Below are 27128 nucleotides of genomic sequence, written 5' to 3'. Positions count from 1 at the left end.
CTACGATGGAAAGATAAATGAGAAACAGTTTGCAAATTAGCAATATGTACATCAATATTCGTTTTTCTGAAACTCAGAAATGTGTACAATCCTGCAAAATATTAATTCAGAGGAGCTTCGTCCAAATTTCATGACAAAATGAAAATTGCGAATGTCTCAGTTGTTATTCTACCTCTGAAGTTATTTTGTTCACAGAAGCTGCTAGCATTGGTGTGTCATCGTGGGACAGATTGATTTAGCAGAATTTCCTTTGCTGCAGGTAGTAGAGATATTCCATTGAATCCTCATCAGGGATCCTATGGAAGTGAAAAAGATGTCTGTTGGGTTTTCAGCTGTTACGCGAAAATCAATCTGAACCATGTACAGTCTCGTTGAAAGTTCCCCTGACAGTATGACTCAATCATTGATCTCTTCTCAATTTAGGAGTGATTCACAGTTTAAAATGAAAATACATGTTTACATGTGACTGCATGCATTTATTTACAATAAATTCATGTCTTCATATTACCTGCCGTAAAATTAATGTATTGTTTCCTTAAAATTGAGACCTTAGTTTAATTTTCTCATCCATCTGCTATGCTTCTGATGCACTCTCCTCTGTTTAGATGGTTCAATATGAATATTCCCCACTTTCATACCTGAACTGCCCTGGACTTGTATCGGCCACGAGGGATGTAGATACGGAAAACAGCTAAGATTTTTTCAGAGACTATAAACTCGAGGGCATAAATAGGAGCAAGATTTTCAAACATAGGGTAGTGTGCGTGATGAATGAGCTGCCAGCGGAAGTGGTAGAGTTGGATACAATTACAAACTTTATGAGGCATCTGGATGGGTGTATGAATAAGAAGGGTTAGACGATTAAATGCCTAATGCATCAAATGGAATTACATCAGATTGAAATATCTGGTCGGTGCAGATGAGCTGGGGCGAACGGTCTATTTATTCGCTGTATGACTCTATGCATCCATCAGGCCTTCATTTTAGTAACGAGTAAACTGCAACATCTTTGAAAAGCTTCTAAATCAATTGCATATTTTTCTGACAGTATACGGGTTCAGAACTATACTCAATGCATCAGATTATAATCTAAGCATTGCCATGTACAAATACAATAAAACATCCCCATGATTTTACCTGATAGCCTTTGTATGAAACTGCATCACTGCATCCACTTTCGTAATCACTTGCTAAATCTCCTGACTAAGTTTAAGTGATTCTTGTACTGGAACATATAAATCCCTGAGTACCACAGAATATTACGATTTATTTCTCCATTTAAGCATTTTAATATTGTTTTGTACATCCATCACAGCACGAATCGTCGTTATAGCATTACTGCCGAAGATTTTCTCACTAACCTCCCCTGTCTTTTCTTTTTGCCGATTGCAGAGTCTCCATGTCCAATTAAATGACGATCTTTGTGAATGAACTAATTGAGCTCCAATCCAATCAATCCCCTCATCCACGTCATTGGTATAGATTATAAATAGTTGACAGTCTCACACTGATTCCTGAACTCCACTACGTTACTGCTTCACAACATGAAAATAAACATTTATCGTGAATCCCTTATAGTTAACCAGTGCTCACCTGTTGCAGGGCAGCTGACTAGATACTTTGGTTCCCCCCAACCCCCACCACACCCCGATACTGTGTAATATACTAACAGGGCTATATTATTTCAATCTATTCTTGTGTAAATCCGTCGAGGGCAGAATGGATGATTGGCATCTTCATCTACCGCTTCAACAGCCACGATAAGTGCACATTGGTTAGGAGAAGCAGTTATCCCTTTAGTCCGTCGATCCTGCTGCAATATTCCGAATGCTCATTGTTGATGTGTGTGTGGCTGAACATTCCTTTTGACCCTGTCATCTTGTTCATCAAACCCTTTGGAACCGAAACTTGAATGTTTTTAGTATCCCAGTGCTCACAGCATATTGAAAATGAGAACAGATTGCACAATCCTAAAGAGAAAGAAACAACTCTATCCCAGTCTGAAATGGGAATGCCTTATTCTCAAAGATTGTTCACTTCAAACCAATCACTGCTCTTTTGTAACACGACAGTTAGGAACAGATATAGACCATTCAGCCCCTGAAACCTGACTACACCCCCATTAATGCGCTTCACTCAAATTCTTTCCAAAGTTAGCATCCACTTAATTCGCAGAAAGACATTTCTGTACAGCATAAGTTCATATGCGAATGCGAAACTGGAGCAGAATTAGGGTATTCGACTCATCATTGCTGAAATCTTTCTCCAAGTCATTCACCTGCCTTCTCTGACTGACCATTGATTGCCTATTAATTGTTGTGTTGGATTAGTCTGACCAGATCATAGGTTCTGCTCTTTTATTAGCGAGAAACGACGCGTAGTGATTTAACCTAAGGGCCACCAGACCACAGGTGAGAGAAACAGTAGCGAAGGAAGATCCTTCATGTGGAACTCAAATCAGTAATGCGAACTGATCCCATACTGTTGGCGTCACTCTGCTTTTAAAACAACAATTCAGCCAACTGAACTCAAGCAATTATCTGCCTATTGAAATAATATATATATGCATATTTCTATCTATCTATCTATACATAAAAATTTGTTTGTTTGTGGGTGCGTGACTGGGGGAGGGGATTCATGTGTTTGCGTGTATGGGCATATATTTGTGTGTATCCCTTTGTGCATGTGTTCTGTGCATTAGTGTCATTGTGTCTGCTTGTGTATACTTCAGTCTGCATCTCCACAATCTTGTTTTCCGAGTGATTCCATTAAAATTGGAATCAAAGTCTCCCACTTGTCTTCTGTCTGTCCGTTTTTTTAATATTCAAACGACACTACACTCTGCTGGCGACCCCACACGATTGCATGTGTGGCAGGTTTTTCTTCGAGAAGACACCAAATGATGTGAATCTCGAACGATGCACATTTGTTTTGTTTTTCAAATAGTATATTTGGATGCACAGAGCAGTTTTGCTGATAGCAAGCAATGTTGTTCCTGCGATATTCCAACCACTATTGAAACCTTTTTCAGAATTTTCGATTCTTTCTCGTAGAGTTTTTAAGCATTCGGAAACATTGCACGTTACAGAATGTGCAATAAAAGTATCTCATCCCCTGATAAAATTGTTCAGTCGGAGGTGCACAGTTCTATTCTGATGGACCCAAGTTTATTTGCAATTTTTCCATGTGTGTGTTTGTGTGTGTGTGTGTGTGTGTGTGTGTACGCACACGCGCTGTCATGTTGGATGGTGCTATGACTTGAAATTCTCCCTCTCTGCATTCGAGACTGAATCATTGAGGCCTATCACCCTTTGCCCCTGTCGCTGTGGGCGATGTTGTATCTATTTTAGCATCACAGAGACTGCCAAACCTGCATCCACACACAGACTCACGCAGAGATAAATACACATAGAAATGTACCTACACTTAAATACACATTTATGCAGATACATAAACAGTACTACAGAACCACAGGCAGACACAATACTGCCTTGACATTTATACAGACGTTGGGAATCTGTAAGTACATCTTCAGATCTTCGGTTATTTTCTCACTATTTCACTCGCTGTGTCGTGGTTTCTCAGTATTACTCTTACTCAGATAGTTGAGTTTGCCAGTATGTCAGTTGTCTTGCGTGGAGCACAATGTAGTACAATTTCCATGCTTGCAGATATATGACAGATGAGGATCAACGTAGAACTGTGTAAGGTGGCGCACTTTGGTAGGAATGACTTTGAAAGACAACATAAAACAATCTGTATCTTTCTCGACGGGGTTAAGAGCAGAAGGTCCTGGATATGCATGAGAAGAGATTATTGGAGATGCCAGGACAGATAGGGCGAGCAGCAAATACAACAAATACATTTCAGTTTCTGAGCTGTTAACAGTAGGATGCGTAAGAGAGTGCCAACGTGCTTCCTTCCTGGGTGTTGTTGTAGACAATGCGTTGTGAGCACACCTTCATGCCGACTGAAACAGTTGGGATTCCATATGTACCAACTCGACACAAAAGATAGATGGCATCAGGGCCACACCTTCTGAGGTATGCCACGGTTACACGGAACTGCCAGTGGGTTTAAAGTGAGAATTGTCCCTCAATGAACATTGCTTCTGACTCAGTTGTTGGGCTTGGATATCTCCAAATCTCCACGCGAGGCATCCTAGTCCTCTCGGAACTGTATCAGGATCTCCTCCACATGGTGGCAGGAAGGGGGTGAGGACACAGATATCGGGCACTCCAACGCTTGGCTTGGCACTTTCCATGCTTTTTCTCCTGGAATGGGAGATCGAAAAGGAGGGTTTGAGGATGGGAGTGGGTGGCCGTGCTGTTAGTGTTGGCATATGAATTGGCATATTGTCTGTACGTAGTCAGTCCGTAGTGTTGAATCCATGCAGGGTTATTAATGTGGGAGGATAGCAGAAGGTTGTTGTGCTATTGGAGAGAAAGAGAGAAAAAGAGAGAGAGAGGAAGGAAAGATGCAGTATGCAGTGTCGAGAGAGGTGGAGAATGAGCCTTGTTAACGGGGCAGTTGCTATAACAGATATACAGTGAGCATGAGGGAGCAGAGAGAGTACAGTGAAGGTCATTGATACTTGTCTTGTATTGCTGGCCATTTCTTCAGACTGCAGAAACTGCACTGGACTGAATGGTAAGCTCATATCATGCTTGGTTGGTCTGGTGGTGTGGCCCCCTCTGGGAAGAGAATGGTCCACTTCTGGTCTAGCCCATCCACCAGGATTTCGGTGCCCCCGTCGACAAAACGTTGTGTAATTGCAGCTTATCTGGAATGCTCAGGGTAAACTGTGCTCCCAAGTGAGAAACCTCCATTGTCCTTTTAAGGATATCGCCAGTGCCAGGGAACCCGGGATATCCAGGAGCATCCGGGCGATGGTGAGTATCACCAGCCATGATGCGTGGGAGAATTGAACTGTCAGTGAATGAGAGGGACACCATGGATTGGGGTATGTTGGTAATGAAGTGCGTTCAATAGGAAACTGGCTCGGCCTCGAGCTGACGATTCCCTGTCACAATCAATGAAAATGTGACTGAGAAAAAGTATTGTTAGATTCAGCACAAAGAGTCTTCGACTTTGCTAAACCCAACCCCCGTTTCAAAGCTCAGCTGCTTGTCCGTTACTCGCAATCACAGAGAAGGAGCTGAACGTGACTTACCTTTGTTGGGGGAGGTGGGGGAAGGAGGGCAGTATTTGTTGCAAGTCATCATAAATCTATTAATTTTAAAATAGTAGTGGAAACGGACGAACTGGAACTAAAAGGTAAGGTTCAAAATTGGAGGAAGGTCAAATTTGATGATATTAGGAACAAACTATCATAATACGATTGGACCTTACAGTGACCACCAGGGAACGGGGACGCCTACAAAAACGAGATATCAAGAGTTCAGAGTCAGTATGCTCCTGTTCGGGTGAAGGGGAAAGGTGGGAGGTGTGAGAAATGCTGGATGACTCGAGAAAGTGAGGTTCTGTTCCGGATAAGTGGGAATCATATGTCAGATATAGACAGCAGGAATCGAGTTTTTATTCAATATTCAGTCATGGGAAGAAGGTGTCGTTCGGTAGGCAGGATTTATTGGCCATCTCTAATTTCCCAGAGGGCAGTTCAGAGTTAAACACATTGCTGTGTGTCTGGAGACACATGTAGACTAGACCAGATAAGTATTAGGGTGTCGGCTTGTTCGCTGAGCTGTAGGTTTGATATCCAGACGTTTAGTTACCTGGCTAGGTAGCATCATCAGTGGCTACCTCCAAGTGAAGCGGAGCTGTTGTCTCCTGCTTTCTATTTATATCTTTCTCCTTGATAGGGTTCCTGGGGTTTGTGGTGGTGTCGTTTCCTGTTCGTTTCCTGAGGGGTTGATAGATGGCATCTAGATCTATGTGTTTGTTTATGGCATTGCGATTGGAGTGCCAGGCCTCTAGGAATTATCTGACATGCCTTTGCTTAGCCTGTCAACGGACAGCCAGACTACTTAGACACCTCAGATTCCAAGTAGCACACAAACGCACCAACACTCTCAAACAAAAACTAACAAACTTAAAAGACCCAGTATATCCCATGGACAAAACCAACGTCATCGACAAAATTCCATGCAAGGATTGCCACAAACACGACATAGGACAAACAGGATATTCGAACACCCGCTCGCCACAAAATGACATGACCCTGTCTCCCTCGTAGTCCTACACATGGATGAAAAAGCCACCATTTCACTGTGACAACACATCTATCCTGTGACAGGCTAAGCATAGGCATTCCAGAGAACTCCTAGAGGTCTGGCACTCCAAACACAACCCCATAAGCAAACACAGAGATCAAGGTGCCATCGATCAAACCCTTAGAAGACGAACAGGAAATGACATCACCACAAACCCCAGGAATCCCATACAGGGGAAAGATACAAATAGAAAGCATGAGACAACAGCTTCGCTCCACTTGGAGGTCGCCACTGATGATGTTACCTAGCCAGGTAACGAAACGTCTGGATATCAAACCTACAACTCAGCGAGCAAAGCGACACCCTCAATCTCAACCTGAGCTACAAAACTTAACAAACCTTGCAACAAGTAAGATTTGCAGTTTGCTTCCTTAAAAAAACATTCGTGTATCAGATTGGTTTCCAAACTATTGAAAATGGATTAATCATCCTCATTAGACTCTTAATTTCATGTTTAAAATGAATCGCCATAGGAGTTAAAGGCAGTAGGACTGCACCTCAGAAGGAAATAAGGAGGGCAAACAAGGTACATGAGGTAGCTATGTCAAGTCAAGTAAAGAAGAAGCCAAAGGCATTCTAGAAATGCATTAAAGAGAAACGAGCAACTATGGAGATCAACAACGTTGCTGATGTGCAGAACTGCTTAAGATGAAAGAGGTATTACAAAAGCATTTTGTATCATATTGACTGTGCAGGAAGATATGGAAGCTCGAGAACTCCGAAATTATCAATGGAATCTTGGAAATTGTCTGTATTACAGAGGAGTTCATAAAACGTATAAAGTTGGAAAAATTCCAGGACCTGATCAGATGTACCCTCGAAGTCGTGGAAAGATAGGGAAGTGAATGCTGGGCCCCATGCTGAGATATATGAATTGTGGATAGCCACAGGTGAGGTGTTGGAAGACTGGAGTTTGGCTAACGTGGTGTCATTTCTAAAAGAATCTAAGAAGAGTGATAAGGCAAAGCGGTGAGCCTGACACCAGTGGTGGACAAGTTGTTGGGAGAGGATTATGAGGCACAAGATTTGCATGGATTTTGAAAGGCATGCACAGATTAGGAATAGTAAACATAGATTTAAGCATGGGAAGTTTTGTCTCACTAACTTGACTGAGTTTTCTGAACAAGTGACTGAGATGCTTCATTGAGGCAGAGAAGTGTATATTATTGAAATGTACCTCCGTAAATGATTTGACAACTTTCCATCTCGTAGACCGGTTAACAAGAATAATACATGTGGAATACAGGGAGAGCTAGCCATTTGATTAGGAAATTGACTTGAAGGTCGGAGTTGAGGGTTGTAGTGTAGAATTGTTTTTGAACTGCTCGGCTGTGACCAGGGACGTGCCACAAGGATTGGTGCTGGTTCCACTCGTTTTCATTGCTTATATGATTGTCTTGGATGTGAACATAGGAGGGCCAGTTGGTAAGGTTGAAGATATCACCAAAATCTATGGTGTAGTGGACAGGGAAGAAAGTTACCTCAGACTATAACGGGATCTTGATTAGATTGGACAATAGGCTGAGGAGTGGCAGATGGCATTTACTGTAGTTAAATGTGAAGTGCTACATTTTGGAGAGGCAAATCATTGCAAGACTTATCCACTCAATGAGCAGATCCTGCGTCGATCAACAAAGAGATCTGGCAGTATAGGTTCATGGCTCCATGAAAGTGCAGTCACCGTTAGACAGGATTGTGAAAAGGCTTTGGTATGTTTGTCGTTATTGGTCAGCAATTTGACTATCGTGGTCGGAACGTCATGTACAGGACAGTAGTTCCATCACTTTTCAAATACTGCATTCAATTCTAGCTCTACTCCTGTGGGAAAGACGTTGTTAAATTTGAAGAGGGTCAGAAAATATTTACAAGAATGTTGCTGGGACTTGAGCTTAAGAGACAGTTTGAATAGTTTGGGGCTACTTTGCCTGGAGCGTGAGGGGCATGGACAGGGTGTATAATCAAAGGACTTTTCCCCAAATCTAGAGGGTTGCAACCTAAGGTGAGGGGAAAAAATCAATTAAAATGGACTTAAGGAGCGACATTTTCATCCAGTGGGTGGTGTATGTTTGGAATGAACTGCCACAGGATGTGGTGGTGGCGGTTACAATTAAAACATTTAAAAGGCATTTGGATAGGTATATGACTACAAACGGTTTATAGCGATATATTCAAAATGCTGACAATTGTGACTAGATTGTTTTAGAATATCTGTTCAGCAGGGATCAGTTGCATGGACGGGTTTATTTCAATGTTATACATCTCCATGACTCTCAGACTCTGTCTGAGCTCACACCAACATTCTTTTTCTGCATCATTACTTAAAATGCTACAAAGTGCTGTTGAAATGTCTTAATTTCAGCATACTGAAACCTGTGAACACATCCTTCGACAATGCTCTCTCCCAGTGTCTCTCCCGCTGTCTACTTTCCAAACACTCACATATGTTGTTAATCAAACTGACATTCAGTTTTAAAGTGAATAACTGTCCTGTATCTTTCCCTGGCCTTTAGTGATGCTTACCCTACAGCATAACATTCCACTATTAAGAAGCTGAGGATAAGTCTTTTAAAGCATAGCTTGCGGTTTCTTTGTCCTGCACGGTGCTTCATGTTGGACAGTGGGATTTCAGCAGCTTTCAGACACGTCTTTATAACTTGTGCTGAGCCTATTTACTGAAAGCCCGCGTTAACCACTCTTTGCTGATCAGTTGCTCAGTTGCATGAGGAATCCCTTGAACTGTGATTGCTTCAGAATAGGATTCTAACTTGTAATTCAGTGACATTTAATTTAATTCGGTTATTGAAAATTTACTAGAAATGCTGGGGATTGTTTCCATGGAAGTTGTGTTTTAAGCTGCTGTGTACATTCAAGAAGTTGAATGGTGACCCACTCTGGAGAAGTTATAAAGTTATGAAGTTGAAAGAATAACTTTAAGAGCAAGTTGAAAAGCTATCATGTGGCTGACTGCAGGCACAAAATGTCCTGGACAATTCTTTTAATGACACATTTTCGTTGTAAATAAGAAACCTTGTTGTTTTCACAGCATTTAGAATTCAGCCAACCTGTTTAAATTCCACCCCAATATTCTAAAAGTCAATCGAATTTGAATTTTGCTGTTTAGACAGCATCGAACCAATGAGATGATCCACTGTTTTGGGGTATAAAACTCCAACATTACAGACAGTTAGCAATAAAAAGAGCACCTTCTGACATTGAACGACTGCAACTCTTTCTAAAAGGTATCTTTTTAACCCATATGTATATAAAAAATCTTCGGCAGATGGCCAAAGATGACCCGGGGAGTTCTGCAGAGGAGGATCGACATGGCCGGCTGGTTTTGAGAGTTATAGGCTGTAAATTTAATAGGGGCTTTGTTGGTTCGGTATATTGTTACAGAGTAGAAGTTAGCTAAATATTTTAGACAAAGGAGGCTCGGAGTTGGAATATTTTGTTGTTTAATGGTCATTTTGGAATTCTTAGTTTTATTGTTCAACATGATATTTGGGGGAGTTCTCTGTCACCCATGCTTTAACAGATTGCGAGGCAAGATGCGCTTTTCTGTGTGCATGATTTAATTAGAAGAAGCTGTTACCGGCGTGTTGCAACAACGGAATGGATGACGGTTGCTGAGGGATAGACCATAAATCTTTCAATCATTTTAATCCTTGTATTTGTGAATAGTGTCAGATCAGTGCAGGGTAGCTTATGTCCCAACCTGTTTATAAAACAAGACAGAAATAAAACAACAGACCAGCTGTAAAAAAATGGCTGATGGAGCCATGTCTAGAGGCCATAAAGCAACGTAAAAATATTTATTGTTCACTGACTTTGTGCAGTGCTGCTCCAAGTTTTAAAAGCTCAGTTATTAAGGTCTTTCACAACATTGAGACATCTTTCAGACCACCGAGACTGCTGCTCAGGATCGGGGAGAAATCAATATGACACCATATGCCTGTTACAGAGGGATATGAGGAGGTTAGTCAGCCCATACGTGGAAAGCTGAAATTTGCATTTTGCCAAAGGAATGATTCAAAACATTGAGAAGTGTTGCTGCAGCTATACGAGGTGTTAATGAAAGGACACCTGGAGTAAATAATGCTGTTTGTTTTTCTGTAACTGGGAAGGGTGACAGCTCCAGCAAATACTGTTTACTGGCTGCTCATCATCCATGGGTTGGTGTGTCGTTTAATATCCCCGGCCTGGTGTAAACGCTGAGGAGAAGGCCATTCAGCCTATTGAGCCTGATAATGAGGGATAGGATCAGGCCATTCCATCCAGACCGAGTAAATGTTCCCTTTTATTATGACATAAAAATTCTGGAAGTAAGGGGTTAACGGAACCTATTTGTTCAGTCATGATTTGAAGACGCTGGTGTTGGACTGGGGTGTACAAAGTTAAAAATCACCAACATTTTGTACAACAGAATTTATAGCCCAATTTACAGTGGGATGTAATTGAAATTATACATTGAAAAAGACCCATATTATTTCTTTCATATGTAAATCACAAATCGTATTATATCTCAAAAGAACGGTTTTCATATCGACTGCAAAAAACACACCCACACAAATACACATAATGTATTACCTTATACTGGTGCAAATGTGGTACAGAACTATACATTTATGGTAGTTCATTTCCTGTCACTCGATGGATATGAGTGATATACTGCAAAGGTTTGCAACACAGATGGCTCAATTTATGGAGTACTCCACTCGAACGCTCTGCACAGATCACCATTCTGACTGGTACTTTGCCCTGTTAATGGTGTCTGGGAAGGTTCGATGAGGCAGATTCAGAACTTGATGTGACAAACCATTTCTTCTGATTTGTCAATGTCTTAATTGAATTTTCTCATCCTTGTGATTGGGCCAACCAATTTGTCACTTCTGCAGTTAGTTCTACTCTCCTTTCTCCTTTTCCATAAGTTCACAACATGTTACCAATTAATTAATTAATTACTCGTCTTTCTCTGCCTTTCCCTGACCTTGGCTTTTGACTTCTCAGTGTGTCGAGTGTTGGCATTTTGTAGATCAGAAAAAATGAAATGGTGTGTTTCGGGCCGTTATTCACTTCCAATTGTGTCCCATATGGTGCTCCATGATGGAGAGGTGCTTTCCATATGTCTTTGTAACTTGGTCTGTGCCTGTCCATGGACCACCTGTTTATCCCTCTCAGCTGATTGTGTGGTCAGTTTCACGAGGAAGTCCCTCAAGTATCATTCTGAACGGTCATGCATCCATCTTGCTGCTTACGGACTACTAACTGTCTCCTGTTATTGAAAGGTTAGTGCCGGTGCTGGGGATGTTATGTTGGAGGTTGTACTGTGAGCTGCCTCGGATATTGAAAGAGAAATGCGGAATTTGGAAGGGAAGACAAGGCGCTCTGTCATCCCTTCTTGTGGATGGTATCTCCCTCTCCATCAACGACATGCAGGTCCAACCAATTGTTGCTAATCGACGCCTGAATGAAGAATGCCTCATATTTCGCCTTGGGACCCGAGAAACATACGAGTTAAATGTGGATTTTAACAGCCTCCTCAGTTCCTCTCCCCCTACATTATCCCAGTCCCAAGCCTCCAACATGACACCGCCCAACAGAACTGTCCATCCCTCCTCCCTCAGACCTATCACCTTCTCCATCACCTTAAAACACTCATCACCTTCTCAGCTAACTTGCCCCCAAACCCAACCCCGTCCGATTTATCTCTCAGCTTTTTCCAACATACCTCATTCCTGATGAATGGCTGATGCCTGAAACGTTGATTCTGCTGGTCCGCCGTTGCTGCCTGACCTGCTGTGCATTCCCAGCAACACATTCTCGACAACACAATGATGTTTGTAAATAAACGGTTTGGGAGAAACGTTTTGTGTTGCAAGTAATAGTTATCGACAAAGTTAACATGACTGTCCGATGCAGTATGGAGAAACAATGAATGCAGTGCATTTGAGTTTTTCGGAATAGTTTTCATAAAGTCCCAAGCCGAGAGTGCAAAATAAAACCGAGTGGTCATGGGGCTAATACATGAACATGGTTTTAGAATGGGCGAGCTCACAGGAAGCAGTGTGTTGCTTTAAAGATATCCTTGTTTGGTAGCAAAAGCATCATGTTATACCACAGACAGTGGTACTTCGGCCTCAGCTCTTCCCAGTACATCTCAAACATTTGATTGAAAGGATCAAATGAATATTTACAATTTTGCTGATGGCACTAACCGATGTTGGATGGTAGTGGGTGAGGAGGATGTAATAAAGCTCCAAGGTGATTGAGACAAGTCGCGTGACTGGGCAAATAAGTGGCAGATGAAGAGCAATGTGTGTAAATCTGATGTTGTGTTCTTTGGTGGGAAAAATTGAATGGCAAAATATCATTTGAAAAGGCATTGGTGAAAGAACGTTGTTAAAATAAGATGAATTATGGTCATTTTCTTTTTTTCGGCTGCAAACCCCTCCGAGGTCCCTGCAGGACAGTGAGTTCTGAAGCCAAAAGTCAATACTGGGAATGGCATTGGCACGCTGACCAGTGTTCATATATCCACATGGGTAGCTGTAACACTGAAAAGGGTCTGTATCTCCTTTCACTTCAGTCGCCGAAAGCAATTTTGCAGGAATGGCAAATAGTTAAGAAGATAAATGTTGTGTTGCACTTCATTTCCAGGGGATTTGAGTCCAGCAGTGATGGTATCTCACTGCAACTGTACAGGGACTTGGTGATACCTCATCTCGAACATTGTGGAGGATTGTGTGAGGTTTTGGACTGCTTAACTAACAAATGACAAACCAGACATTGAGGGAGACCAGCGAAGTAGACTGATCTCTGGGATAAAAGGATTGTGTGGTAGAAGAGTATGTGACAGATTTGTCTGTATTCCTTGGGGTTTAGGAAAATGAGTGGAGATCTCAGTGACATATATAATTTTTTGACAGGGTGAGAGAGATTGGAAGCAGGGATGATAATTGCCCTGGCTGGGACGTCTAAAGCAATTGCCCACAGTATTAGATACAGACAGGTCACTCTGCATCGAGATGACAATAGATGTCTGCGCTCAGAGACTGGTGAACCTGTGGGATTCTCTCTCACATAAGACTGTGGAAGTCAAGGCACTGAATATAAATGACGATTTCTATACACTAGAGGGAGATAACTATCGTATGGTGGAGAGATAGAGCAACAGCTGTCATTTGGTAGAAAACTCAATGACCCAAAGGGATTAATCAAATGTCTATTTATATATTTTTATAATAGTTAATCATATTAATGAAATGCACATTATGTGGGCAAAATGCATTGATGGGATGTTATCAATTGTTTTTTACTTCCATCAGCTGTCAGAGCATTAATGTGGCCTGGATTAGTAATCCAATGGGATTTCCACAACAGCACCATCTCAACATGGGGACTTATCAGAAACCACAATGAGCAGGTTATTTCTGAGCTGCTTGATAGCTCTGTCAAAAAGAACTCCCACCATTGTTACTGTCTTGAAGGGACTGAAGCAGTGGTAATTGGTCAAATTGTAATTATTCTTCTCTTACGGGATGGGACACAGCTAAATAATTTTCCACGTTGTTAGGGAGCTATGAGAGTTGGAGCTGGAATGAAACAGTTTCCCCAGGGACAACATGCAGCGGAAAGTTTCAGTCCTATTCCAGGAATGGTGTCATTGCCTATTGTCCTAGTTATATCTATTGTGTTCAGCTGTATCTTCACGTCAAGTGCAGTGAATCGAAGTGGTTGAAGTCGGAAATCTTTGATCCTGTGGGTATAATGGCGAGGGTGAGGTGGATCATCGACTGAACACTTCTGGCTGATGATAGTGCAAATACTGCGTGCTTTGGTTTTACCCTGATGTGCAGGGCTATTACATTCTTAATAATTGGGATCTTTGGGGAGCCATCTCCGCCATTAAGCTGTTTATTTGTTCATCACCATTTACGACTAGATGGGGCCGGAGTGAAGAGTTTCAATCTGATCTGTTGGTCTTGAAAGCATTTCACCTTCTCTTTCAGATGTTCGTTCTGCTGTATGGAATGCAACCAGTCCAGTCCAGTAACTTTAACAGGTTGTGATCAGATTTCAGTACACACGTTTCTAACCCTGGCATGTGCAACACACTAATCACTGAATCATAGATAAGCTCGTTGGTAATGGTAGACTGAGAGACTATACCAGGCAAAAGGTTTCACGTTGTGGTTCAATACCATTTTGCTGCTGCTGCTGTGGCTTGCGTTACTACATCAATGTTAAGAATGTTATTTTCAAAATAAGACGAACACGAACTTTGAAGAGGCTTTTTGTCTGTAAATGAGCTGAGAGCAGCAAAGCATTGGTGATGAAAGAGATTTATAATGTCATAGATTCTTAAATTCTCACAATATACAAAGAAACCCTTCAGCCCAACGTGTCCATGCTCACCATGTTTCCTAAACTGACCTAATCCTGTTTGTCTGCATCTGGCATATAGCCCTCCAAAGCTTCACTACTCGTGTATCCATCATCTATTTACCCTATCCATGACCAACATAATTATAACACTCTGCAAGTTCACCACTCAGCTTGCTACACAAAAGTGAAAATAATTCCCAGACTACCAAAGGCAGTGATCTCGGGATTACTACCAGTACCACGTGCTAGCCAACATAAAAATGAAAGAATACGCAGGATGAACTCGTGGCTTGGGGGATGGTGTAGGAGGTTCAGGTTTGTTGGACATTTGGACCCGTTCTGCGGAAGGTGGGACAATTAAAGATTGGAAGGTATACACATGAACCAGACTGGAACTAACGTCCTTGAGGGAGGTTTTGCTCCTGCTGTTGGGGAGGTTTAAAACTAACGTGGCAGGGGGCTGAATATCAGAATAGCAGAGAAGTAGACAACAAGGTGGAAACTGAACGCTATAAGAATCATGAAGTTAACATTAATAAGGGGAAGATTAGGCAGAGAGCAGTTGAATGCAAAGAACTGGTCGCCTCAAGTGCATGTACTTTCATGCAAGGAGTGAAGTGGGGAAGGCAGATGAACGTCGAGCTTGGGATAGTGCCTGGAATTATGTCGCTATTACAGTCACAGAGACTTGGTTGAAAGAAGGGCCTGATTAGCAACTAAATATTCCAGGATATAAACGCTTGAGACAGGGCAGGAGAGAAGTATAAAGGGTGGGGAGGAGTTGCATTGCTGGTCAGGGATGATATCACGGCTCTGCAAAAGGAGGGCATTATGGTGGGCTTTAGTGGTGAAGCATTACGAGTGGAACCGAGAAAAAAGAAGCGTGCAGTTACATTGTTGGAGGGAAAAGTAACAAACTGGGACAAGGCTAATTATATCAAAATTAGGCAGAAGCTGGTAAATGCGAATTTCAAATGTGGGAGGCTTTCAAAGATAGTGTAAAGATAATGTAGGATAAGCATTCCCCGTTGAAAGCAAAGGATAGGAAAGGCAAAATTCGTGAACCATGGATGACAGGAGAAATGGGACCAGTAGCCAAAAGGAAAAGGGAAGCGTACATAAAGTCCAGGTAGCTAAGAACAGAACGGGCCGGCATGGAATATCGGGAGAGTAGGACCATTCTTAAACGAGGAATTAAGCGGACGAATAAGATTGAAGAATTCATTGTTGGGCAGGTTTTGGAACAATGCAGATGTAGCAAAGTTGTTGTTATGGGTGATTTCAACTTTCCCAAAATCAACTGGAATCTCCTCAGAGAAGATTGTTTAGATGGAGCCGCATTTTATAAGGATTGTTCAGGAGGGTTTCCTTTCTCAATATGTAGACAGGCCGACGAAGGGAGAGGCTATTTTGGATCTGGTGCTCGGAAATGAATCAGGACCGGTGCCAGATCTCGCGGTGGAGGACACTTTGGTGACAGTCATCAAAATCGCCAAACATTTATCAAAGTCTTGGAGAGGGAAGACAGCAGTTACAGGTAGGGAATGTACTTAATTGGGGAAAGGGAAATCATGACGCTATCAGACTGGAGGTGGGAAGTCCAGCATGGGAGCTATTGTTCCACAGAAAGGGCACAGCCGACATGTGAAGACTGTTTAAGGAGAAGCTGTTGTGAGTGATGCAAAAATTTGTTCCTCTGAGACGAGTAAGAAGGGGACGACGAGAACAGGTGTGCTTCGTATTCATAGGAAGAAAGCAGCTTACGTAAGGTGGAGGAAGCCAGGATCTACCACAGCTCTATAGGATATTAGGCTTGCAAGAAAGGAGTTCAGAAGTGGACTGAGGAGAGTCAGGACCGGGAACGAAAAAGGCATTCAACTCATACGTGAGGATTAAGAGAATGATCAAGGATAAAGTAGAGCCGTTCAGGGACAGCGTAGGGAACTTGTGCGTAGAATATGAGCAGACAAAGGAAGCGCTAAATGAGTCTTTTGCTTTGGTTATAACGAAGGAAAGGGACCTTGTTTCGACTGGGAGCTTTGAGGAACTCGCATACGTGCTTGATTCTAGCAAGATCGATGAAGCTGATGTACAGGAAGCTTTGGCAAACACTAAGATGCATGAGTCCCCAGGGCAAGGCCAGATTTATCCTCAGCTCCTCCGGGAATCGAGAAAGGAGATTGTTCCACTTTTCATGAAGGTTAATCGGGAAATCCATAGCAATTGCAGACTAGTTAGTCTTACATCTCTTGTCAGCAAAGTTTTGGAAAGAATTTTGAGGGATAGGATTTATGATTAGGAGAAAGTGAGGACTGCAGGTGCTGGAGTACCAGAGATGAAAAAGTGGTGCTGGGAAAACACAGCAGGCCAGGCAGCATCCGAGGACCAGGAGAATCGAAGTTTCGGGCATAATCCCTTTTTTATTCCTGAAGATGGCCTTATGCCCAAAACGTCGATTCTCCTGCTCCTCAGATGCTGTCTGGCGTGCTGTGATTTTCCAGCACCACTTTTGTCAACATAGGATTAATGACGATTTGAAAAAGCATAGCCCGACGAAAGGCAGTCAGCGTGGCCTTGTGAGCGGCGGGTCATGCCTCACAAATTTTATTAAGTTCTTTGGGGAGCTGACAAGGCAGGTCGACGAAGGCCAAGCAGTAGATGTGGCATTTGATAAGGTTCCCCATGTTAGCCTCACTCATAAAGTCAGGAAGTATGGGATACAGGGAGACCTAGCTATCTGGATTCAGAATTGCTTGGAAGACAGAAGGCAGAGAGTGCATGTAGGTTGAAAGAATTCTGCCTGGAGGTCAGTGTTGAGTGGGACCCATAGAGCTCTGTTCTTGGGCCTGTGCTCTTTGTACTTTTCATGAATGTGTTGGGTGAGGAGTTTGACGGGTTGGTGAGTAAATTTGCAGAAGACACAAATGTTGAAAGTTCTTTTATAGTATCGAGGGATACTGCAGCTCCAGCGTGACATTGGTAAAATGTCATGCTCGGCTGAAAATAACAAATGGAGTTCAACCTTGACAATATGAGGTGATACATTTTGGAATGTCGAACTCGAAATCTGAATATAGGATTCCTGAGAGGATTCTTGGCAGTGTGGAGGAAGAGAGAGATATTGGTGTTCAAGCAGATAGATCCCACATAGTTGCTACCCAAGTGGATAGGAGTGAAAAAAGAGCATATGGTGTTTTGGCTTTCATTAACAGGGGGATCGAATTTAACGCCACAAGGTTTTGTTACAGCTCTACAAATCACTGGTGAGACCACACATGGAACATTGTATCCAGTTCTGGTCGCCCGATTGTAGGAAAGGTATAGAGACCTTGGAGACGGTGCAAAAAAGGTTTACCAGGATGCTGCCTGGACTGCAGGGCTCGCCTTGTGAAGAAAGGTTGACCAAGCTCGGACTTTTACCTCTGGAGATGAGGAAGAGACGTGACCTGATCGAAGTATGCAAGCTTATTAAAGAAATAGTCTGAGACTTTTCCCCAGTACAGGATTGACTGGTACGAGGGCTTGTCGTTTTTAAGATAATAGGAAAAAATGTATAGAGGGGACGTCAGAGGAAGGTTCCTTCCACAGAGAGTTGTGAATGCATGGAATGCGTTGTCAGTGGTGATGGTGGAAGCGGAGTCATTGGGGACATTCAAGCGACTGCTGGCATGCAAATAGATCGCAGACAACTCAGGGATGTGTAGCTTAAGTTATTTGATTTTACACGAGGATTAATGCTCGGTACCACATCGTGGACCAAAGGGTCGACTTTTCTATGTTCTATGTTCTAAAAGTGGTCATGAAATAACTTTAGTATGTAAAATTAATAAGAATCCCAAAGCCATTACTCGATATAAGAAACAAACGGGTAACTGGAGAAAGGATTGGTCCACTAAAGGATAAGGAAGGAAGGCTGCATTTTGAACCTGAGAAGATGTGTGAAATTCTGAATGATTACTTTGCATCAGTGTTCACTGAGGAGAGAAGAGATAGAAGTTTGATTACTCTGGTCACGTTCACATAAGTAGGTAAGATGTGTTTGTCAGGCTCGAGCTTATTACGGTGGACAAATCAACAAGACCGGGTGGGATGTATTCCAGGCTGCTTAGGGAGGCAAGAGAGAAAATATCTAGGCCCTGTCAGCTATCTTTGTAGCATCCTTAAACACAGGTGAGGTGCTGGAAGATTGGAAAATTGCTCATGTTACCCTCCTGTACAAGAGGGTACTAGGAACATTTCGGTTAACGATAGACCAGTGAGCCTGACATCAGTGGTGGGAAAGTTCATGGAGAAGGTACTGAGGCGTAAAATCTATTTATATTTGGAACAGAATGGACTTATCAGTGATAGGCAAAATGGTTTTGTGCGGGAGAGATCGTGGCTTACGAATTTACTCGAATTCGTTGATAAAGTAACAGTATTGACAGATGATTTAAGGATTTTGGATGTCATATACATAGACTTTGACAAGGCGTTTGTTAAGGTTCCCATAGAAAACCAACGGAGAATGTGAAGTCACATGGTGTGCAGATTGTTCTAGCTCGGTGGCTAAAGAACTGGTTGAAAAGCTGGAGACCGAGAGTAGTCCTTGAAGGGAGTTTCTCGAAATATAGATAGGTGACGAGTCGTGTGCCACAGGGATCAGTGCTGACGCCAGTGCTGTTTGTGATGGACATAAATTATCTGGGAAAGGGCACTGTTGGTATAGTCAGCAAGTTTGCAGATGACACGAAAATAGGTTGAGGAGCAGAAAACGTAGGACACTGTCAAAGAATACAGGTGAATATAGATAGACTGGAGGGTTGGCAGAGAAGTAGTAGATGGAGTTTAATTCGGGCAAATGTGAGTTGATGCATTTTGCAAAGTCTAATTTTAGTACGAATTATACAGTAAACGGAATGGCATTGTTGATGAGCAGAGAGATCGGGAAGTGCCAGTCAGTTGTACACTGGACGTCGCTCACAGGTGGATGGATTGGTCAAGAAGGCATATACTATGCTTGCCTTCATCGGATGGGCTATTGAGTAAAAGAACATCAGGTCTGTTAAAATTGTACAAGACATTAGTTCTGCCGCATTTGGAATACTGTGTACATTTCTGATAACCACATTACCAACAAACTGTGAAGGCTTTGGAGAGGGTGCAGGCAATGTTTATGAAGATGTTGTCTGGTATGGAATGTGCTACCTATGAAGAGCAGTTGACGAGCTGAGGATTGTTTTCATTCGAAAAAAGGAGATTGAGGCGAGGCCTTATTGAGGTCTACAAAATAATAAAAGGTATAGACAGGGTAGATCGAGATAAGCGTTTTCCAAAGTGAAGCATTCAGTAATGAGATGTCACGCTTTCAAGATGACAGGTGAAAAGTTTAAGGGGGATACTCGCGGCAAATACCTTACACAGAGGGTGGTAGGTGTCTGGAATGCGTTGCCAGCAGAGGTGGTAGAGGCAGGTACGTTCGATTCATTTCAGATGCGTCTGAATAGGTGGATGAGTGCTTGGGGAGCAGAGGGATACAGATGCTTCGGAATTGGGTTACAGATTTACACACTAGATTTGGATTGGCTCAGGCTTGGAGCGCCATAGGGCGTCCTGGGCTGAAAATTTTCTTTGTTCTTTGTTCTCTTTGTTCTATCCAGGTTATCATTATACCACATGGCTTCCAGTCTCTTTCTCATCATTGTAAATATTTCGCACCCTTTCATGTTTTTAAAATTCTTCGTATATCAGGGCAACACGAATTGTACACAGTTCTCCAAATTTGACCTTACTCTCCTCTTGAACTGCAACAGCATCATGTCCAAATTACTATATTCACTGCTCTGACTGATGAAGGCAATCGTACCTACTGCCTTCACACCAACCTGTCCACATGTGTAAGTGCTGCTCTGATATGCCTAAAAAAAGGCAGTACCTCATATTTATCTGCAGGAAGCTCCACCTGCCAATCCTCAGCCAATTGGCCCAGTTAATCATGGTCTCATTTTCCTTTTAAATGACCTTCTTCACTGCCATCTAACCAGCAATCCTCGGAATTCTAGTAGAATACAAACCCACCAACACTCTCAAACAAAAATTACCAAACTTAAAAGACCCAGTACAACCTATGGACAAACTCAACGTCATCGACAAAATTCCATGCAAGGACGGCCACAAACACTACTTAGGAAAAACAGGAAGAAAGTGAGGCACCAGTATACACGAACACTAGCTAGCCACAACAAGACACGACCCTCTCTCCCTCGTAGCCCTGCACACGGACGAAAAAAAACACCAATTCTACTGGAACAACACATCTATCCGGGGACAGGCTAAGCAAAGACATGCCAGAGAATTTCTAGAGCCCTAACACTCCAACCACAACGCCATAAACAAACACATCGATCTCGATGCCATCTATCAACTCCTCAGAACACGAACAGGAAATGACATCACCACAAACCCCAGGAGCCCCATCCAGGAGAAAGAGATAAATAGAAATCAGGAGACACTAGCTTCGCTTCACTTGGAGGTCGCCACTGATGATGTTACCGAGCCAGGTAATGAAACGCCTGGATATCAAACCTACAGCGAGCAAACTCACACCCTAAGGCTCAACCTGAGCAAGAAGGTCATTTAAAAGAAAAATGAGACCATGATTAACTGGGCCAGTAGGCTGAGAATTGGCAGGTGGAGCTTCCTGCAGATAAATATGAGGTACTGACTTTTTTAAGGCAAATCAGAGCAGGACTTACACATGTGAACAGGATGGTGTGAAGGCAGTAGGTCGGATTAATTCATCAGTCAGAGCAGTGAATATAGTCATTTGGACATGATGCTGTTGCTGTAAACCTTGCAATAACCAGCAATTTGCTGTCCTCTACAATGTTACCATCCATCCTTTGTATATTCTCATCGAAATCATTTCTCAAAATAACAAACAACGATGGCCCCAGCACTGGTCCTTTGTCACACCGCTGGTCACCACAAATCGCTCCCTGCACCATCTGTCTCCTACTTTCATTTAGAAGCACTTCCTGATCCCCTGTGATCGAAACTTATTAACCAGGCTAGCATGTGGCATCTTGGAGGGTCTCACGAAGGTCCACGTAGAAAAAACGTACGCTTCAACAGGCCTTGGGTGTTTATCTAAAGTTGTGCTTTTTCAAAATTCCGGCACTTCCTCTTCTGTAAGGTAGCCGCATTTCAAAACATCACTGCATTGAAATATTTCCCTCCGTCCCCCAGCTTCCATGTCTTCCTCCACAGTAAATGCTGACGCATTTTGGGACCTGTGAACATATTTCTATTAGTATGATAATAGTCAAGAAAAACGAAATGCCTGCTCCACAAGGTTCCGTAATAAATTGGGGCAAGGCCAGTTGTGATGGAATTGGGCAAAAACTTTCAAGAGTTGATTGGAGGAAGCTGTTGAAAGTGAAACGACGTCAGGAAAGTGCGACTCATTAAAAAGCGAGATAGTGAGACTTCAGCAATTGCATCTTCACCTCAGTGTAAAGGGCAATGCTAACACGAGCAGGGCACAGGATATGTCAAGGGATATTAAGGCTTTGAATAAGGGAAAAAGGAGGCATACATCTGGTAAAAGCAAGACGTTGATTAGATTCCCAACAGTGTGGAAACAGGCTCTTCGCCCCAACAAATCCACACCAATCACCCAGACGCATTCCTCTGGACTTAACACTATGGACAATTTAGAATGACCAATTCACCTAACCTGCACATATTTAGACTGTGTGAAGAAACTGGGGCACCTGGAGGAAACCTACGCAGACACGTTGAGAATGTGCAAACTCCACACAGACAGTTGCCCTCGGCGGGAATTGTCCCCGGGTCCCTGGGGCTGTGAGGCAGCAGTGATAACTACTGAGCGACCGTGCCGCCCTTCATTTATCGAAACACTGTAAGTTGCACAGTATAATAGTTCCTCCAAGGCGCATATAGCAAAACGGTAAGGTGCCTCAACCATGATTAACAGACGAAGTTAAAAATTGTATTGTATCAAGGGAAAGTCGTTCAGAAAAATGGCAGACATTATGGATTCATTTGAACAAAGGAGGACTAAGAAATTGATAAGGACATGAAAAAGACATCAAGAATACAAACTAGAAAGAAACATAAAGACTGATGCAAACCTTCTGACAATATTTGAAAGGAAAATTAAAGCCACGTGAAATGTTAAGCAGTGTGGAACAAATGTGGACAGGATAATTTATTCTTGATAAAGGAGAAACTGCAGGGAAACTAATTCGTTATACTGTGTCTGTCTTGGTGGAGGAATACATAACATCTCCCAGAAATACAAAGTGACCATGAGACTTGTGTAACTAAAGACTCAACTCATTCATATTCGTAACAAGATGTGTTTGAAAACATAACCAGGTTCGTGATTGATAAGTCTGACAGACCAAATGTACTTCACAATGAAATTTTAGAGAAAGAAGCAATGCAAAGATTGATTGCATTAGGCAACACAGTTCTTCTCCTGTGCAATTTGGAAGGTTATAAATGCATTCCACAATCCGAAACGGGAAGAAGAGGATAAGTGGGGAAGTAGAGACCAAGTAACTTGTCATGCACCGGAGGGAATCTGTTTAAATCTGTTATAACAAATGTGGCCTTGGTCATTTAGAAAGTAATAGCAAACTTCAAGAGAATGCATATATGAAATCGAACTTATAATTCTCAGACATTTTTCTTGAAGATATCGCTTGTAGAGATAAACAATGGAGAACGAACAGAGATGATATAATTGAATATGCGGGAGGATTGTTGTGGATCTGTTCACCGAGCTGGGAATTTGTGTGACAGACGTTTCGTCCCCTGGCCTAGGTGACATCATCAGTGCTTGGGAACCTCCTGTGAATCGCTCCTGTGATCTTTCCTCCGGCATTTATAGTGATTTGAATCTGACGCTTCCGGTTGTCAGTTCCAGCTGTCCGTTGCAGTGGCAGGTATATTGGGTCCAGGTCAATGTGCTTATTGATTGAATCAGTGGATGAGTGCCATGACTCTTTGGAATTCCCTGGCTGTTGTCTGTTCAGCTTGTCCTATAATAGTAGTGTTGTCCCAGTCGAACTCATGTTGCTTGTCATCTGAGTGTATGGCTACTAAGGATAGCTGGTCTTGTCGTTTCATCGCTATATGGTGTTCATGGATGCGGATCGTTAGCTGTCTTCCTGTTTGTCTTATGTAGTGTTTTGTGCAGTTCTTGCATGGGATTTCGTACACTTCATTGATTTTGCTCATGCTGGGTATCGGGTCCTTTGTCCTGGTGAGTTGTTGTCTGAGAGTGGCTGTTGGTTTGTGTGTTGTTATGAGTCCTCGTGGTCGCAGTAGTCTGGCTGTCATATCGAAAAGGTTTTTAATGTCTGGTAGTGTGGCTAGTTCTTTGGGTTGTGGCATGTCCTCATTCCATTGTCTTTCCCTGAGGCATCTGTTGATGAAATTGCGGGGTTATCTGTTTTTGGTGAATACATTGTAAAGGTGTGCTTCTTCCTCTTTTTGCTGTTCTGGTGGACTGCAGTGTGTTGTGGCCCTTTTGAATAGTGTCTTGATGCAACTTCTGTTGCGCGTGTTGGGGTGGTGCTTTCGTAGTTTTAGAACTTGGTCTGTGTGTGGCTTTCTTGTAAATCTTTGTGGTGAATTTTCGGTTCGCTGTTCTCTGTACCATCACGTCTCGGAATGGGAGTTGATCGTCCTTTTCTTCCTTTCTAGTGAATCGGATTCCTATGAGGGTGGCGTTGATGATCCGGTGTGTGTTCTCTATTTCTTTGTTTTTAATAGTTGCAAAGGTGTCATAACATATCTGACACAGAGTTTGGGTTGAATTTGTTTAAGATTGTTTGTTCCAACATTTGCATTACCATTTCTGCTATGAGTCCAGAGATGGGTGAGCCCATGTAGGTGCTGTTGATTTGTTCATATATTTGGTTGTTGAATGCGAAATGTGTTGTGAGGCACAGGTCCAGTAGTTTGAGTTTGCAATCTTTGTTGATAGGTTCCCGGTCTTGTTGTCCGTTTAGTATGTCCAGCAGGCTGGCTGTTGTTTCTATGGCTCGGGTTTTGTTGATACAGGTGAACACTGCTGTTACATCGAATGAGACCATTGTTTCTTCCTTGTCTATGTGCATATTTCTGATGATGTTCAAGAATTCCTGTGTTTACTGTATAGAGTGTCTGGATCCGCTGATCAAGTGTACTAAATAAGTGCTTCCCCATGTCCTCAGTTTCAACTAACACTTCCCACGACTATCTTTCATTGGACCAAATCCGACGAGCGACATTATACAATATCTAGTCTCGAGACTGTCGACCACACCAAGTTCAGTCGGCAGACTACACCAGGCCCAGTCTCCATACCGCACTGTGCCCAGTCTCAAGGCCGCACGGGGCCCAGCCTATAGACTATACCAGGGCCAGTCTCCAAAGCACATCGGGCCAAGTCTCCAGAACGCAGCAGGCCCAGTCTCCAGGCCACAGCAGATCGAGTCTTTGGAGACACACTGGGCCAGACTGCAGAACATTCCAGGACCGGTCTCCAAATTGCATCGGGCCTATTGTACTGGCGACACAGGGCCAAGTCACCAGGCCACACTTGGCCCAGTCTCCAGACCGCACGGGGCCCAGTCTCCAAATTGCACCAGACACAATCTCCAGACTGCCCTGGGCCCAGAGTCCAGACCGCACTTGGACACTCCAGGCAGCACTGTTCGTTAAATCTTGAAACCTTGGTTCCCCTCTCGATCCTCTGGTCTGGGACTCACTTCCTCAATTCCCAAAGGTGTCACGTTAAAAAGGCAATAGCTTGGCAAGAAAATATTCTCCAGAAAATAGAATAAATGAAGAAGACACAAAGTGTGAGCGGAGCATAGGTGTTCAACCTGGAACATTCTGACTCTGTCATCATCTTTATTAAATTCCACGCTGTTTTCGTCTTCAATGAATTCCTTTGAAGACTCAGAGCAGTTTTCTACGATTCCTTGCAATGTTGTCCTTGAAGTAATAACAGAAAGAGATCGACATGCCCTTCGATGGCCCGTATGCTGCCATTGGGGTTGTTCCATGACTTTACAATCTATTCTCACTATACTTTCGAAGACTTTATCCAAAAAACATTCAAAGTTGTACAAAGCGAACTAAAATTAAACTCAACCTTTCGTAAATTGCTTCACTCAGGGTGACCTTGATGCAATTTAACTGCTTGGTCTGCATAGCTCACTGTGTTTGTCAGATATCAAGTCCGCATGTGTAGGTAAATGCACTGCTGTGGTCTGCATAGTTTCTGGTGCTGGACAGATAAATTTTCCAGGTCAATAGATCTAAGCACTGCGGTGGTATGCTTCGGTCCCCACACTGAACAGATTTTTTTTCCAGGTTTATAGATTACTGCAGTGTTGCGGTCTCCCTAGCTCTCAGTGCTCGACAGACCCCTTTGAGAAAGTGAGGATTCAGGTGCTGGAAATCAGAGTCGAGAGTGTGCTGCTGGGAATGCACAGCAGGCCAGTCAGTATCCAAGGAGAAGGAGAATCAACGTTTCTGGCAGAATCCCTTCATCAGAAATCTGATCAGTGCTTATTTCTGAAACTTCGATTCTCTTGCTCTTCGCATGCTGCCTAGCCTGATGTGCGTTTCCAGCATTCTAGTCTGTGTATAAAGGTCAATGCACTGCTGCGTTCTGCACAGATTCCAGTGATGAACATGCATCTACTCCGAGTTTAAAGATCGAGGCAATGCTGTGGTCTGCACAGCTCCCCGTGTTGGACAGATGTCTAGTTTGGGTTTATAGAGCAATGCACTGCTGTGGTCTGCACAGTTTTCAGCACTCGGCAGATTGCTGGTTTGGACTGAGCAGATCTCGATCGACACAGTGTCGTGTGCTGGACAGATAACTCCTCTGATTTAATAGTTCTCTGTTATGTATTGAAAATGTATTATACCTAACAATTTCAGCTGATCTGCAATGCCTTCCATTCTTATTTTGTGATTGGAACCTCCGTTTCTCAATCCATTAATGTTGCAGTGTGCCTATGTACAGTACATTATGTTGCTGAATATCCACTGTACTGGCAGAAACCACAACCTCGTCATTCAGAAGAAGTCAGCCATTCCCATCGTCTTCAGGTCTCCACGTTGCCAGAAATGATAGCCTTATGATTAAAGGCCATCCCCTTGGAACACAGCTCCAAACACAGGTGCCCTCACCACCCCCCCACCGCCAACCAACCACTTCAAAATATTCCATTTTGTAACGAGAGCAGTGGGGCCACTGGGAACATGAAGGAGCAGATCATCAGGGAGATGGAGGAACACTTCCCATGACTGAAAAAGTCAGACTGAACCAAACAGTACACACTGTGTCTCTAAGTCCTGTTATCTCCATACATTTATTTAATATACAGACTATTATTCTTCCTGAAAAATATCATAGGTTTACATACACCCACGTTACATTCCTGCTGCCAAGTCGCTGTCCATTGCGTATCCAATTAGAAATTTTCTACCTCGTCT

The sequence above is a fragment of the Chiloscyllium punctatum genome, chromosome 46, assembly GCF_047496795.1.
Source record: "Chiloscyllium punctatum isolate Juve2018m chromosome 46, sChiPun1.3, whole genome shotgun sequence".
Lineage (NCBI taxonomy): Eukaryota > Metazoa > Chordata > Chondrichthyes > Orectolobiformes > Hemiscylliidae > Chiloscyllium > Chiloscyllium punctatum.
Note: the sequence above shows the minus strand (reverse complement) of the source record.